The sequence below is a fragment of the Monodelphis domestica genome, chromosome 3, assembly GCF_027887165.1.
Source record: "Monodelphis domestica isolate mMonDom1 chromosome 3, mMonDom1.pri, whole genome shotgun sequence".
NCBI classification, from domain to species: domain Eukaryota; kingdom Metazoa; phylum Chordata; class Mammalia; order Didelphimorphia; family Didelphidae; genus Monodelphis; species Monodelphis domestica.
In genome coordinates, this window is record NC_077229.1 from 399,515,655 (window position 1) to 399,531,928 (window position 16,274).

General features: G+C 38.3%; 1 protein-coding gene across 2 annotated transcripts in view; it reads left to right on the forward strand.

Moving 5' to 3' along the window:
• The first annotated feature begins 1,932 nt into the window (after positions 1 to 1,932).
• The window catches only part of TPPP (tubulin polymerization promoting protein), a 141,372-nt gene continuing 127,030 nt past the window's right edge, over positions 1,933 to 16,274 (forward strand). Inside the window, exon 1 of one of the 2 annotated variants that reach the window (XM_001363173.4) lies at positions 1,933 to 2,134. The gene's annotated coding sequence lies outside the window, so the exon portion shown is untranslated. Of the gene's footprint in view, positions 2,135 to 3,759; positions 4,298 to 16,274 lie in introns of those variants that run through there. The other variant, XM_056824343.1, reaches the window with a different exon arrangement.

Consider the following 16,274-nt stretch of genomic DNA (forward strand, 5'->3'; position numbering starts at 1 on the left):
CTAAAATACCTGACCCCAAATTATGTCATGTGCTTTCTGGCCCCATATCTTTGTATATACTCTATTCCCTGTCTGTTATGCCCTCTATCTCCTTCTTGGCCTGATGAATTATTCCATATCCTTAAAAATGAGCTCAACTGTCACCTTCTCCAGAAGTCTTCTCAGATTGTCCTTCAAAAAGACAATTCTCCTCAGACCTCACATGGCCCTTTGTTTTGCATCTTTCTTATGAGTTAATTAGGTAACATTGCATACTCTGGTTTTGAGCTATTCCCCTACTAGACTAAATTCCAAGATTATAAGGATTGTTTTGCTTTAAACTTTGTATTTCCCTTGGTGCCTAGTGCAGTGTTTTCTCAGCACACAGGAGATACCTAATAAGTAAGCTTTGAATAATTGAATAAGTGTAAGATTGCATCTATGATAAGAAGTTGGGGCAAAGAGACAAGGATGGCTTGAGTATAGAAGTAGATCTTACCAGAGCTGTTTTCAGATTTCTAGCAATGGAATAGAAACTTTAAAAGAAAAATTAAGACCCTGAACTTAGTCGAAATGTTACTAGGTCTCAGGGGGCTGCACTTCAAAGCTACAGCCCTTGGAGTAAGGACAGGTAAGTGGGGGACTGGGGCAGGTGGAACAAAAAAACCCAACAACTTGTTGCTTGGTCCTGGAGACTGCTAAACATACTGTAGGCTACTTGCCACTACTTGTTGTCTAGTCCTTAAAAATGGAAGAGAGAAGCCTTGGGATAGTGGGTAGAAGGAGTACTATGAAGGTAAAGGCACCTTTCTTCTTTACCTGATCAGGTGCTGCTAGGTAAGTTTTCCTTGGAGATCCTAATGGGAATATTATTGGGGAGGAAAGGCAACTTCCAGCTGTCTCCTGGACATTGATAGGGTTCTATAGCCTCTTTTAAAAGACTGAGGAATCTCTATTTTAGTCCTCTCAAGGAGATTTCAGACAGTGGCATTGCTTTGTGAGGGGAAGGCAAAGAAACAGAGACACAGATATCCTCACTATAGTGCCTGGTTCCTGGTAGGCTCTTGATGCACAGAGCAAGAGGATGGAACAGAATTAAGAAGGGAATATTACATAACTTGTATTATGTTCCAGCCATTGTACAAAGAAAGCACTGTACACATATTAGTTCATTTGATCCTCATAACAACCCTGAGAGCTAAGTTCTATTATTATCCCCATTTTACATTGGAATAAATGGAGGCAAAACAGAGGTCGAGTGACTTGCCCAGGGTCACACAGCTAGTAAACTTGTAAATTTGACGTTGAAAAAGAGACAGAGGCAATTAGGGACAAATTTCCTCTTTTCTGTTTCTCTGTGCCAGATAAGAGGTTAGAGCGGGAGAGAAAAGTCTTGTTTAGAACCACCCTTTCATAAGCTGTAAAAACCATAGAGTTCAGCCACAGAGAAAGGCACTGATTTCTAAAGTCTGTTTATAGCCAACAACCTAGGCGTGTGTGTGTCTCCCACTGCAGCCCATCAGAGCTCAATACGCCTAAAGCCTTCCTACTCCACCCCTATCCAACACCTCCCCATAATCAAGCCCCTCTTTCCGCATCTGCATCTACACGTCTGTCCCACAGGATGCATACAGAATTTTTTTTTTCCCACGCTGCCTGTTGCAGAAAGGCTCCCTGCCTTTCAACCCTGTACACCTGAGAGAGGCCTGCGGGAGCGAAGCATCCCTAGACCTGCCAGCACAGTGACATGCCAGACCGGCCCCAGTCCTCCACCCCGGCCATTTAAGGGAGAGGCAGCGGCCAATGCCTCTAGGCTCCCGGGGGCTGCAGAGCTCTTGCTTTCTCTCCCCCTGTGGAACCAGATCAGGGAAGGGAGGCGGGGATTCCTCGCCGCAGGGTGGGTCGAGGAGCCACCTCGTCCAATGAAAAAAGTGGGTGGGGGACCGAGGCGGCATCCAGAGACCAATGGGTTAGAGGGGCGGGGCGTTGGTGGTGTTGGGGCGGGGCCCGGGCGCCGGTGGCGCTGGCTGGGCCACTAGGCAGAGTCGGGGAGCTGCAGCCGGGTGGGGACTGGGGTGTTGGGTAGCCCCGGAGGACTAGGAGGAGGAGGAGGAGGAGGCGGCGCCGCTGCTCCCGTAGCTGCTTTCCCCCTTGGGTAAGTGGCCACTGTACTGCTAGGCTCTCGAAGGCTGGGGCAGGTCTGGCCAGAGGTTATGTCTCCAGGATTCGAGCGTCACTTGGTGGGACAAGACGGGGTGCTGCTTGGAGAGCCCCACTTTCCGGTCCCTGGGACCTCTTCCTCAGGGGATCTCCCCTTTATGCACCGGGCATGCACACCACGCACCCTCTTCCGATGGCGCACCGCCTGCACCCTTAGCCTTGGCACCTGCGCCAGCTTGAGGATGATGCATTGGCCAGCCCTGCTGACTGAGCTGAGGCTGCGTATTTGGGGGAGGGGAGTGCTGTTGGGGTCCCCTTTACCGCAGGTGGGGATGTTGGGGGAGGAGTAGCAATGGAGGTCTTTTTCCAGAGCTGCAGTCGTGAGGATGGGCCTGAGCACTGCACCTGGACCTGTGCGCTCAGAGGGCACCTCCAGCCCTCCCCGCCTCAACCACCCTCCCCGGGGCTTGAGTACCCGGAGCGCAGGGAGATAGCATCATTACCTGTAACCCTTCAGAGTGGCATTACTGAGGCGTCCTGTCTGAAGAAGCAGACCTGACGCAGCTGGAGGGGTGCAATCTTGGAAGGTCCAAGTGCTGGGGTTCTAAATCATTCTTTCTTCCTTCTCTTTTTCACCTCCCCCACTCCTCAGTCTGACAGAGACCCTGTTCAGTCCTTCAAATAGGGACCCATCCCTGCTCTCCTTTTTTATCCAAGGAAACTGGTGGTGGTAGGTAGGGAGACTGCGCCAGACAGAAGCTCCTGAGTTGAAGATTGCGGGGGAGAGGGAAGGCAGAGTGAGGGGTGGATGGACTTTCTACCTATCCGGGTTACCCTGGTGTGGCCAGGGACAAGGGACTAGTGCTGTAAGGAGGAAGAGAGCTTGAGGGAATTCAGGGTTCCTGCGGACCCAGCAGCCAGCACTTGGGGAATTAAATAATTATAAATCAAATGAAGCGCCATCCCAGTAGGCCTTTTAACATGTAGTTTCTTCCTTCCCATCTTTATGCAAATACAATTCAATCTTGGTGTGGGCAATTCCTTTTATTATCCTTATCACAAGAAATAATTCTGCTCATAAAAAGCCTGTGGTAGCTGGTTAGAATGGATAAACAATAAAAGTGGCTTCTTCCATTCCAGGCTACATTCCAAAGTTAAAACTTACTGTTTGTCAATCAATTAGTAAAGTTGAATGAGCTTTCTCTAAATGGTAGGCCAGATAACTAGTCTAAGGATTTAAGAACCTAAAGTTTTTCAGAACTAAGTATTTAAATTATTTGAATGACAAAAATAGGTCATTTTATGCCCTAGTAGCCTCCTAATGAATGGGGATCTTTTGGCATAATTTGTGCAGGTTCACTTCATGAAAAGAGACTTTCCACAAGCTTCAATGAATTTGCTTTAGAACAAACTCTTTCCCCTTCCCAGACCAGGATTATTATTCACAGTGTTGATGGGTGGGATTTTAGCATATGCAAATCAACAAGTTTCCCAGAAGTTTTTGCTTCATCTTAACTTCTTGTTTCCATAAATCAGTGAGCAAAATTCAGAATGTATGCTGCCCAAGAACATTTTTTAATAGGGCTTTCATAATCAGGAGTAAAATTTGAGCATTTCTAAGCCATTAGAAGATTTCTCTCCTTTACTGAAAACTGATGATTAAAAAAGGGGAGTTGAATGCTAAGAATTCTGTCTGCAGTTGTATTTTAAGCCTTCAAAAATTTGGTCAGAGTACACCATTACATAACTGTTAATTTGCATTTCCTTCTATTTTAATACTCTTTTTGGTATCCTCTTCTTAAAAGGTCTTTCAAAATAAGCTACAGATGATAATTCAGTTATTTAATATTTTTCCAGTGCCTGCTGAATTCAAGGCATTGTGCTAAGTGAGCACAATGATGATGCAAAGAAAAATAATACATGGGCCCTATTTTCCAGGAGCTTATAATTTAGTGCAGAAAGACCTGCCTACAAATAACTATAATGTGTAGCAGTAAGAGAAAGTCACAGTAGGAGGAGATCTGGGAAAGGAGAAATCACATCCAGCTCATTGTGTGGATGGGGGATAATGGAAGGCTCTATGGAATCGTGGATCATGGAATACTTAATGTTTGAGTAGGGTCTTGAAAAGGGGACAGGATTTCAATAGGCAGTAATGGTAAGGAATGCCATGAATGCATTAAATGATATAAATTATATGTGACATCTAGTTTGTTGATGATCATGACTCTGCTACTAAAGCAATGAATGGTGCGTCACTTTTGTCTCTTAAAAACCTGTGGATTTTTCTGTGCACGATTATCAAACATTAAATTAATATTCATTGGAAGCTGGTCTATTATTCAAAAAAAGTGATACTGATTTCCCTTTTGTTACTTCTTCAGTTGAAAGATAAAGACCTTGAATGCTTTGTATTTTTTTTTGCCTTTTCTTTTTGTTTTCAGGAAGGCTTTACTGCAGTAGCTACATATGCCATGTAGGTACAGGTTTTCTTACATGCTATGGCGATGTATTGTCCTCTTCTGCCTTAGAGCTGACAACACCCTGGAAGAGGCAATTAAAATGGAGAGCATCTTCAGGGCAGAGACTGTGGGATTTACAATTATACCTAATTATAGCCAATGATTTTGATGTGTAACACGATGTCTTCCCCATGAGGATCAGATGTAGATCATTTCACTTAGTCTGTTGCAGATAGATTGAAACTTGAGTTTGGAGGGCAGTCAGTATTGTTGCCCCTTGATATGCCTAACTTGTATCCCCATTCCTATCACCCCATTCCCAATACCATGAACATTGTTATATTTACCTGTTATTGAAGTTCATTGTGTTGCTTCAAGTGATAATAAAATGGCCCTGGACAGCTTTCATGTGTGAGATTAACGTGAGTTATTACTGTGAAATCTAGATTGTTTTAATAACAGCCCCAGTAAACCCATTTTGTAAAATTGGCAAGGCAGCACTAGCCACCTGTGCCACCACCAGGGAGTGCCACCACCAGGGAGTGCCACAAATCAAGGAAAACAAGGCCCATTGAGAAAACCTGCCTTGAAGAACTCTTTATTCTGACCTCTGAGCATCACTTGAGATGTATTTTATTTATTTGTGTAGGGGGAAAGGTTCATTCAGAAGATTAATATCAAAGAGGCAATCAAATTCAGTTTCAATTCAGTTTATTAGAGGTTCTAACATATTATAGAAAATGATGCAAATACAGAGATGGAAATTCAAGGAAATACAAAAATGAAGATATAAGGAGGAACTTTTTAAAATCTCTGCCTATAAGGAACTTGAATTCCAGAGGATAAAACATGTATACAGACAAATAAATAATAAGTAATTTGAGGAGAATAGCCCTTATGGGAGAGAAGGGAAAGCTTAGACAAAGTTCACAGAGGAGATGGCATGTGAACTAAGCCTAGAAAGATATGACACAGTTTTAAAGACCTGGGTTTGACCCCACACCTACTGCCTTTTTATTTATGTGATCTTAGGCAAGTTACTCAGTTGTTTTGTTGTTGTTGTTGTTGTTGTTTTTTCTGAGAACTGCTGTTAGTAGTTAGTAGTAGTCTGACTGACCTCTAAAAGTCTTCCAGTTCTGACATTCAATGATTATAGAATGAAAAACAAGATATATATATATATATATATATATCTTTAGTCAGAAATTGTACAAATAATTTATTTTTATATTTTAGCAATGTTTTTATTGTCCAAAAACAAATCTCTTATTTTAAAAAGAATTATCCTAAGCATCTGTAAAGTTATTCATCACTAAAGTTATATAACAGGCTAATTGGCTTCTTGGTTTTCATATAAAATATTTCTAATTTCTTTCTAATAAAGTAACATCCAAACCACCAAACTTAATGCAGGACACTGCTAGCTTCTACAAAGACCAAGCCAACAGGAAGAATCTACTTTTATAACAAAATCAATCAAAAGAATGGCTGGTTTCTTTGTCTTTAAGGAGCTTACCATACAATTGAGGAAAAAAGAGGAATACATTTTTTAAAATAGCCATTCAAAGTAGTATACCATAAATCCCCAAAGTCTGGTACAATAATTTTTTTTTTCTGAGACAGGTACTAGTATAGATAAAAGGAGTTCAGAGGAAAGGAAAAAATATGGGAATAAATTTCCTTAGACTATATTGACTACAAAACTCATAGATTCTTTCTTAGCTTTTAAAATAATTATGCCTGAGATAACCAATTATTGATTGATATTTAATTTTCAAATGCTCCAATAGGGGCATTTTATATGGGAATATGAGGAAAAAACTGAAAGGGAGAAGAAAAATGGGTTTTTTTGGTATCCTTAATATTCAGTTATTGCCTAATCTTCATATAGTCTAAGCCTCACCTTTTACCATGAGAAATTTTGGGACAAAACATTAAAGTAAATTTTGCTTTAAAAAAAGAAAAGACAGATGAAAGAGGAGTGATTCAAATCTTCCTGCATATTTCATAGGAAAAAGTTGGGTGGTCCTTTTTCAATGATTACATATTTGGGTACTTAGGTACATCTATTATTTTATTGATTTTGTTTACTCTCCCAACAGTGTAGCCTGCAACCTCTCCCAGGATTCTCATCATATATGATTATTATTTAAGTTTTGTCAAATCCTCCATAAAGAATATGCCAATCTGCTAGAGGCGTTGCTTTCAATATCTGATCAAGGACAGTGTCTTATACTTCCTTATGTCCCTTTGAGTATCAGTCATGCTGCTTTGTACACAGTGTCTAACCAATAAATATTTTTTAAAAATTTAAAGGAACAAATAATACTTTGTAAAGCAAGGATTTCATATAAGAAAAATAAAATAATATTAATATATTTTCCTTTTATATCATTTGTTCTCATGAGTTTAATTATTACCTCTATGCAGATGATTCCAAATCTGTGTATTCAGTAGAGTTGCCCAAGGTTCTGTAGTAAACACTTAAGGTGAAAATAGTCTAAATGCTATCAAAAATCCCTTAAAGGGATTTTATCTATATATACATACATATATTTATACACATTATATATGTGCCTATAATATTACACATAGGCACATATATAATAGCTTAGTTAGTATTGTTAAACTGCTATAGCTCAAAAGGGATTGTCTTTTGAAAAGAAAAGTATATATCTATATCAGAAAGCAGATGAATCTGAATGCTTACCATGGTAGCAATTACATTCAAATATTATTTTTCACTTTACTCAGGGAAGTTATTGATTGAGAGAAAGGCAGGAACCAGGACTTCTGTTTCTATAGGAATAAAAAAATAGGTAAAGATTTACTTGGCCAGAAAATTGATGGGTAGAGGGAAAATGCTTCTGAAAAGGTTTTACACATAAATAACATCAATATTAGATTGTGACCATATAACCACATAATTGTTTCTTGTTGTTTCATCATAAGCTGGAGAAGAACACAAGGAAGTCAAAGGGAGCCCAACTAGGCACCTTCTAGTTGACCAGGATCTCTAAAAAGGCCAACTAAGGCTGTTCTTTGCTTTTATCAGAGTAAACAGAAGGAATATTCTTTGTGGTTATGATGAAGAGAAGATACTAGAATTATATTAAGCTAGTGGTGAGATTTGGCAAGATGTATGCACTCTGGGAGCTATAGTGGAACTGAAATCAATTGAGGGAACAGAAGATTAATGTCTCCCAACTCAAATCATTCATGCATGTCTTCATTGAATGACCGAAGATGCCAAAGCTTCTTTCATTGTAATTTTTTATAGTAAATTTGGGAAAGTTAAATGTGGGGTTGATACCAGATAAATATACATATAAGACTCTGTTGTATAGCCCCAATCTCTCTCCTGAGAAATAATTTTACATTTCCAACTATCTGACAGATATTTCTACCTGTATAGCCTGCCAGCATATGCAACTCAACCTATCCAAAGAGAGATTAATTATCTCCTTCCTCCCTTATCCCTGTCCCTCCTTCAAATTTCCCAGTTTCTGTTAGGGCAACACCACTTTCTAAGTAAGCCAGATTCAAGAAGTGGGAGCATCTGTGACTCTTTCCTCACTCTCTCTCACTTCTCACATGCAGCTATTCACCAGATTCAATTGATTATCCCCTCACAATATCTTTTGCATCTAACCCTTTCTCTTTACTACACCGATAACCTAGTTAAGATGCTCATTATCAAATGATTTCTTTAATTCCAGACTTTCCCTCTCTTGATTTCATCATACAAACAGTTGTCAAAATAATCTTACAAATCTGATACTGTATTACAAAAATGAATAACATGGAAATAGGTATCAAATACATGTATAAACCCTGTGGAAATGCTTGTTAGCTCAGGGAGGCAGGAGGGAAGAGGGGAGAGAGAGAAAATGAATCATATAACCATGGAAAAAATATTTTAAAACAAATTAATTAATTTTTAAAAAAATATTACAAATCTGACTATATTACTTCATTGCCCTCAAATCTGATTGCTTATGGCTCTCTATCACTTCCTTTTGCCCCAACAATAAAATATAGACTCCTCAGCTTAGCCTTTTAGACACTTTACACCATCTGGCTCCAGCCTACTTTTCCAGCTTTACTTCATATTTCTACCTTCTCCCTCTGTGTATTCCCACAGGTTATGCCTGAAATGCATTCCCCCTTCACTTTGTTAAAAATTTCCTCTTTCCAGAATTAGCTCAGGAGCCACCTTCAACAAGAAACCTTTCAGAGTCCATTCCCAGGCAAAAATATTTTTTTCCATTCTTAGATTTTCCTAGGGCACTTTATCTGGTTCTCTCCTCTGCCTCTATCACATTCTACCTTGTAGTACACTTATCTATTTATGTGTCATATTTCATGAAGTAACGTGTAAGTTTCTAAGGACAGAGGCAGCATTGATTTTCATCTGTGTAGCCCTAGCTCTTAGCACAGTAGTGCACACTTGCATTTAATAGGCATTTTAAAGCATTTGAGTGAATGACATGCACATTTCACAGTTTAGTAAGAGGTCATAGCTCTTTCTATTATATCTAGTGTCTAGGTTTGATTTTCTTAGGATGATTCAACTAGATTGCCCCTCCTTCTGCACTAAGGCTAACAGATATATTTTGTTGGTGATAGTAATCTGATGGTGGCGGGAGTATTCTCTGGAGGCAGCTAGAAGGCAGAGTGGATAAGAACATTGGACCCAGAGTTAGGAAGACTTAATTTCAAACCTTGTCTCAGACCCTTATTAGCTGTGTGATTCTAGAAAAAAAAAGTCACTTAACCTCTGTCTGCCTTAGTTTCCTCATCTATAAGATGAGGAAGATATTAGTACCTCCCTCCCAAAATTGTCATAAGGATAAAATTAAACATTTGTAAAACACTCTGGAAACCTAAAGACATCATATACATGCTAGTTATTTTTCAGTGCTGTATAATAAACATTTAATAAATACCTACTATGAACCAGATAATATGCTACACACTGGGGATACAAATAGAGCAGAGAGATCAACCTTTCTCTCAAGGAGTTTACAGTATAATGGGGGGAAACAAGTTACAAAAAATGCCAAAAAGGGAGGGTGAGGTATGATAGTGATGTAGAATAGTCCAAGGAATGTAGCTGGTGGGAAAGGAAGAGTTGGCTGGTCTTCTGAGCCCTGTTTATTTGGAAGCTTGAGAGGAGTTTTTTGTTCTACCTTCTAGCTCTCCAGTCAGAGGGACCAAGGCTACAGAGGGTGCTGAGGAGATGGGAGGTATCAAGGCTGATGTAGTCCTTTATAAGGATGAGTTTCCTAGTGATGAATTTTTCCCAGGGGAGCATGAAGATGGCATTATTATCTTAGTATTTAATAATTTTTGCTGTTTTAGCCCCCTTCCTTTTCTGATGTTCAAAAATATACTTCCTCTAGTCATAATTTCTGACAAAGTTACTCACTGGATTATACTCTCTTCATCAATCAAGGTATCCGTGTATACATGAATACTATGTGTAAACAAGTCCTCCCTTTTCATGATTCACTTCCATATCACTTTAGCTCCTATAATGGCAAAACGACCCCCCAAAATCCAAAATTCCACAGAAATTTCCTATTAGAAAGAAACAAAAATCAAGTTGTAGGATCTAAAACTTATGTTATACTATTAGTGTCATATTTTCATAGAAAAACACTGAGTCCTTACTCTATACCTATTGACATATCTAGTTTCCTAGCCCATAGTGAGTTAGAAACAGCAAAAAAGAAGCTGGATGCCTTTGGAGACAGACAGCCTAAGGGACTTAAAGAAGAGCAGAAATAAAAAAAATAACTACTTGGGGCCATTTAATATGGGGATAGGCAGCATTATACACCCTAATACACTGAGAGTATATTTTGTTAGGAACAGCTAGGAAGGGATTAGGAGAATTTTTAAGTGTGTTCTTATTGACAGGAGAGGGAAACTAAAGAAATAATAGATACTTTCAAAGAAAACAAGCTGTCCTGGAGCATTAACCAAGAGAAGTTCCTTGTAGGTTTTTGATAGAGTTTTCTAGAATTATAACAAAAGCCTATCTCTAGTGGGCCTCAGTTCTTCATCTCCATTTAGTCTTAGGCTATGAACAATAATATGTTTCATTTTTCATATCTTAGGTAAACTCCTTCTGGGGTTGAGATTTTTGTAGAGGTGACAGTGTTCAAAGGATGTGGCATTGGCATGCATGTGGAAATGATATGAAGGTAAAGCTGTGACTGCCATTCTTTCCCTTGCTGCTCAGGTCACCAAACAGTAACTTTGCAAGATAATTGCTGGAAGTATATCGATTTAAAGTTATGTTTTCCTCTCTTGGTATTACAGAATATTTTATTAGGGATTACTTAAATGGTTAGGGAAGGGAGGGCAACATGATTCAAAAGATACAGTCTGGCATAACAGATAATGTATTTGACTTGGCATCCTAAAAACCTGGTTCAAATATCAACTCAGACATTTACTTGTGTAAGCATGGACTGATTATTTCTCCTTTATCAGGTTTTATTTTTCATCTTTAAAATCTCTAAAAAAATAATGCACATATGTGAAAACTCTGGAATACTATGTTATGTTTTTTTAAAGATGATTAAAGAAGTTTTGGTGAAACCTGCAAGACTTGTATAAACTGATGCAGAGTGAAATGAGCAGAATAAGAACAATTTTTATAGTTACCATCTTTTAAAAACATCTTTGAGATAGCATAATTAACCATTTCAAATGGAGGTGTTGGTGGATAAAGATTAGAGATAAGATCAAACAATATTTAAAGAAAGTACAAACAATTGTTTTCTCTTAATATAACTTCAGAAATAAAATATTATAAACTAAAAAAAAATCTTTGAAAATCTTAATAATGTTGACCAATGAAATTATCAGTCTGAAATTATCAAAGGACTTGATGAAGCATTCCTCTTGCCAGAGAGACAGTGTATTCAAAATGCAGATTGATACATATGTTTTTGGAGATGGCCAAGGCAGAAATCCGTTTTGCTTGTTTGTAACAAGGATCTTTCTGTCTTTCTTAATGGGCAGGGGAGGAAGAGAGAGTTAAGATAGAACACAAATATTTGCTAAATCAAAAACTAATAATAAAACACATTAAGAAAAAGTCTCTGAGGCCAGATTTGGGCCCAGGTCCAAGCCTGGCTCTCTATCCACTATACCACCTTGCTGCCTCTTACATATATTCTCAACAACCCTGTGAGTTGGATATTTATTATAAGCCTCATTTTGTAGGGAAACTGAGAACCAGGGGGATGTAAGTGGCCTGTAACCACAAAACTGGTTGGTCTTAAAGGTATTTGAGTCCAGATCTCTGGAAACAATTAAGACTAATATTTTGTCCCTTACACTACAATGCCATTCTATGCAGGGCAATGCAGGGATGAACATATAGGAACAACTTTATGGAAATGCTGGCTTATTCCACCACTTATAACTGAAAAGCTTTGCAACTCAGGGTACTAACCTGCTTATATTAACCTGCTTAACTGGTAGAAATATGAAGAGGAAGGAAAAATCACTTTTGTTGCTTAGGTGCTGTCTAAATAGGAGGAGGAAGAAAAGAAGCAAAAAGTATTAGGAGGCAGAAGTAGCCAGAAAGGAGGAGCATTTAGAGAAGGAAGGGAGTGTCTGTAGAGGGTGGACAGAAGAGACTGGGCCAGAGAGACATAATAATGTAACTGGGGAGAAGGGCAGGCAGAGAAGGGAAATGGGAGAGGTGGCATTGAGAGAGACCACAGCATCATTATCCCAACTGACTGCCAGCTGAAACTCCTCCCAGAGATCCTGATGTCATTGTTGCCCCTGGGCCAGGTTGGTTTTCACCCATTTTAGAATATTGTCTGGTTTCATGGCAACTGCTAAATATCTAAGACATATGATAAATATCCCACTTTATAAGCCATCCAAATCCATAAAAACAGATATAATCCATGAAAAATGGCACCCCTAGAGTAATGTGTTGCCTTTATGAGACATTTATTTTGGTGAATAACTTCATAATCAATGTTATATTAGAGAAAATGAACTGAATTGGGAATCAGAGGACCTAGGTATGAATCCTAGTTCTTCCACTTTACTCTTGACTTGGAATAAGCCAGTTAAGTTCTGTGAGCCTCCTCTTCCTCATTTGGAAAATGGGGCTAATACTCGTACCACTCACTTCAAATTGTGACAGAAATATTTTGTAAACCCTTACAAGGATATATAAATGCAGACTTTTTCTGATGCAAATCCAATTGAGGTAGTACCTAAGGAACTCCAAAAAATAATCATCTTTGTAATAAACACATTAGGAAAATTATTTTTTAATAAGTTCAGAGTATCTCGGAATTGGAAGAGTCCTCAGAGGCTCTTTCATTTAAACCCTACCTGAAAAAGGAATCCTTTCTATAGCATGCCTGACAAACATACCCCTATTAATCCAAAACTAAGAAACTCTACTCCTATTGTACTGGTGTCATTTCTGGAAATTACCCTCACCAGATATACACCCAACAGACACCACCACCCCTTGTCCTTATAAACAGTTAAGCAAATCCAAGGGACACAGAGTCCAACATTGTATCAACACTCTGTACCTCTAATTCCCCATCTCAATAAATTCTCTCTTGGTACAGATTAGTCACTACAAATACTCATCATTCAGCTTTTCCCAGCATTCTTTTTTGTTTACATCACTGTAATTATTTATTTTACCTGCCTTTTGGAGTTTAGCCAAAAGGCTAGAAATGGAGGCAAAAGAGGGTTAGAGGGGTCTTTGCATCAAACAGATTTTCTTTCCTGGGTTTCCTAAACTCCAAGAGGATTTGATACTTGATCTAATGGCAAACCACCTGGATTGCTGATGACTGCCCGTGGAGAAGAAGGATTAATGGATAAAAGGCACAAAGGTAAAATCCAACAAGATGCTTTGGACCAGGGATTTTGTCCTTGGAGGACAGGTAGAAATCTGTAAAGGTTGGAACCAGAACAGCATGCCAGCCAATCTATAGGCTGCTGTGCTTTGACATCAAGGGTTAATCTGAGGGTGGACAGGTTCTCCTCTCACTAATGACTTGGATCAGCTGGGGAGTCAGGGACAAACATTCCAGAGTCTGTGAGTAAACCTCTGAGATGCAGGAATGCAGTTGTTGGTTAGAGGACCTCTGAGGTTTCCCCATTTGGAGGTTAACTCCCTTGTTATATACCCATTCACTCCCTTGTTTTACTCATTATATGATGGAGATGTGAACAGAGGGGAAGCCAGACATTGCTTCTGCCTTTCCTCCTCCCTCTTGCAGAAGCAGATTGTGGCCATTTAAAAAATGGTTAGCTTTATGCATCTTATTAAGTGTTTTTGCAAATACACTCCATACAATATGCATTAGATTCTAAATGATCATTCAAACCTGAATCATTTCTCCTTACTTGAATGTTATTAGTGAGACTGGAAACAGAATAAGGACAAACCCAGAAGGGAAGTGGATTAAAAGTGTCTAAACACAATTAAAAAGTGTAAACAGAATTTGGATTTGTTGTGCCAACTGACTTCAGGCTTCAGGTGCATATTTACATGAGATTACCATTCTTTAGCTAAAGAAAGAATAAAATTTGGGGCTAGATTCCTACTGAGACACATACCAGTAAGACGTTCCAGGCTGCAAATGGGCAAAGTGACTTTCAAACCACCGGCAGCAACAATTTTTTGGCATGCTGGGATTTTAAAAGAACCCTCCAACCTACCCCCCAAGGGAGAAGTAAGCTGAAAGGAAACCAAATGCACACAGAAGAAAAAGGGAATTATTTGTCCCCTATCCCAACATCATCAGCAAATAATGATACTAAAAATAATTAATATTTATATATAGCATTTACTATGTGCTTGGAACTGCTTTATAATTTTATAATTATTATCTTTATAATTATAATTATATTATCTTTATAATTATTATCTCATGTAATCTTCCCAAAAACCCTAGGAGATAGATATTATTAACCCCATTTTAAAGATGAGGAAACAGGTTAAGTGACTTGTGCATGATCACACAGCTAGTGTTGGAGGCTAGATCTGAATTCAGACTTCTCTGATCCCAGGGCTCACACTGTATCCTCTGAACTAACTAGCTAGACAGTATTATCTGTTGCCTATTATATACATATATATATATATGCAATATATGTATGTATGTGTTCATCCTGGTTCTCCTTACTTCATTCTATATCAATGCATGCAACTTTTCCCTGGTTTCTGTGAAATATAATATTTACCATTTCTTACTGAAAACATTCCTTGATATTTGTATGCCATATTTTGTTCATGCATACTCCAATAAATGAGGGAATTGACTCTTTTCCTATTTTTTTTAATAAAAAGAGTATTTATTGTTTTGGTATACACTTTGCATTTCCTGCCCTGCCTGGTTGCAGTCCTTCCAAGATAAGCTCATCCCTTCTAAGCTTATTTCTGTGGTGCTAACTCAAGCCTTGATTGCTATCACTTTCCTCAACCTCCTCTCCCCTCTACTTAGAGGGCTGGAAGGAAGAGTACCAAACTTCTCCCAATGCCTTTCTTTACAGAGAGCAAATTCTCAACTCATTCCACTTTGCATCTGTTACTCTGTTGGCTTTTCACTCCACAAAACAAGGTACCTCCTGGTATGTGTCTCTCCCAACCACCTCCTCCTTCCTGCCTCCTTTTATGTGTTGTTTCCTCCTTTAGATAGTAAGCTCCTAGAGGGCAAGGACCAACTTTTTATTAATTGAATCTTCATTGCTTAGTACAAAGCCCAAGAATAATAAATGTTTACTGGATTGGACTATGCTATTATTTTGTCTTTGATGTTCTTGTTGAACACATCCAAGAGTTGAATCTCTGGATCAAAGTGTATGAATAGGAAAACAATTTAAAATAAAGCTAAAAAGGGACTGTATGAAGAGTACTAAATAAATGCTATATAACATGATATAATATATTAATATACAACATATGAATAACATATGATATATCATATTAATATACAAAATATTGATGACACATATTATATAATATATTGATAATATAATTATATAAATGACACATAATTTTAACCAAAACTAGTACTATTCATAGTCACTTTTTAGCTTTATTTTAAATTGTTTTCCTAAATGTTTTAACTAATCCACAGTTCAACCAACAATATATTAGTGCATTTACACTCCTCAGCTTTCCAAAATTAACTATTTCCATCTTCTGGCATTTTTCACCATTTGCTAGGCTTGAGGTCAAATATCACTTGTTATAATTTATATTTCTTTTATTATTAATTTGAAGCTTTTCATGTCTTTGGGGTTTGCTATTCTTTTAAAAATTATTTGTTTTGTTTGACTACTCACATGTTGGGGAATGGACCTTGGGCTTGCATATTTGTTTGAGTTGAGATTTTTTCTATTTTTAGGAGCTTTGGTATTATGTAAGATGTTAGGCTAAACTTATTTTCTGCTAATTGCTTTCTAGTTTCCTAGCAGTTCTTGTAGAATAGGGAATCCTTTCCCCAGTACCTTATGTTCTTGGAATTGTCAAAATTTGTGCTACTGGGTTTAGTTGTTTTTATGGCTTATCTAATCTAGTCCACTGATTAACTTTTCTACATTTTTTCTAACACACCTTCCCCATCCCCAAATCTGACACTTACTACTTTATGATGC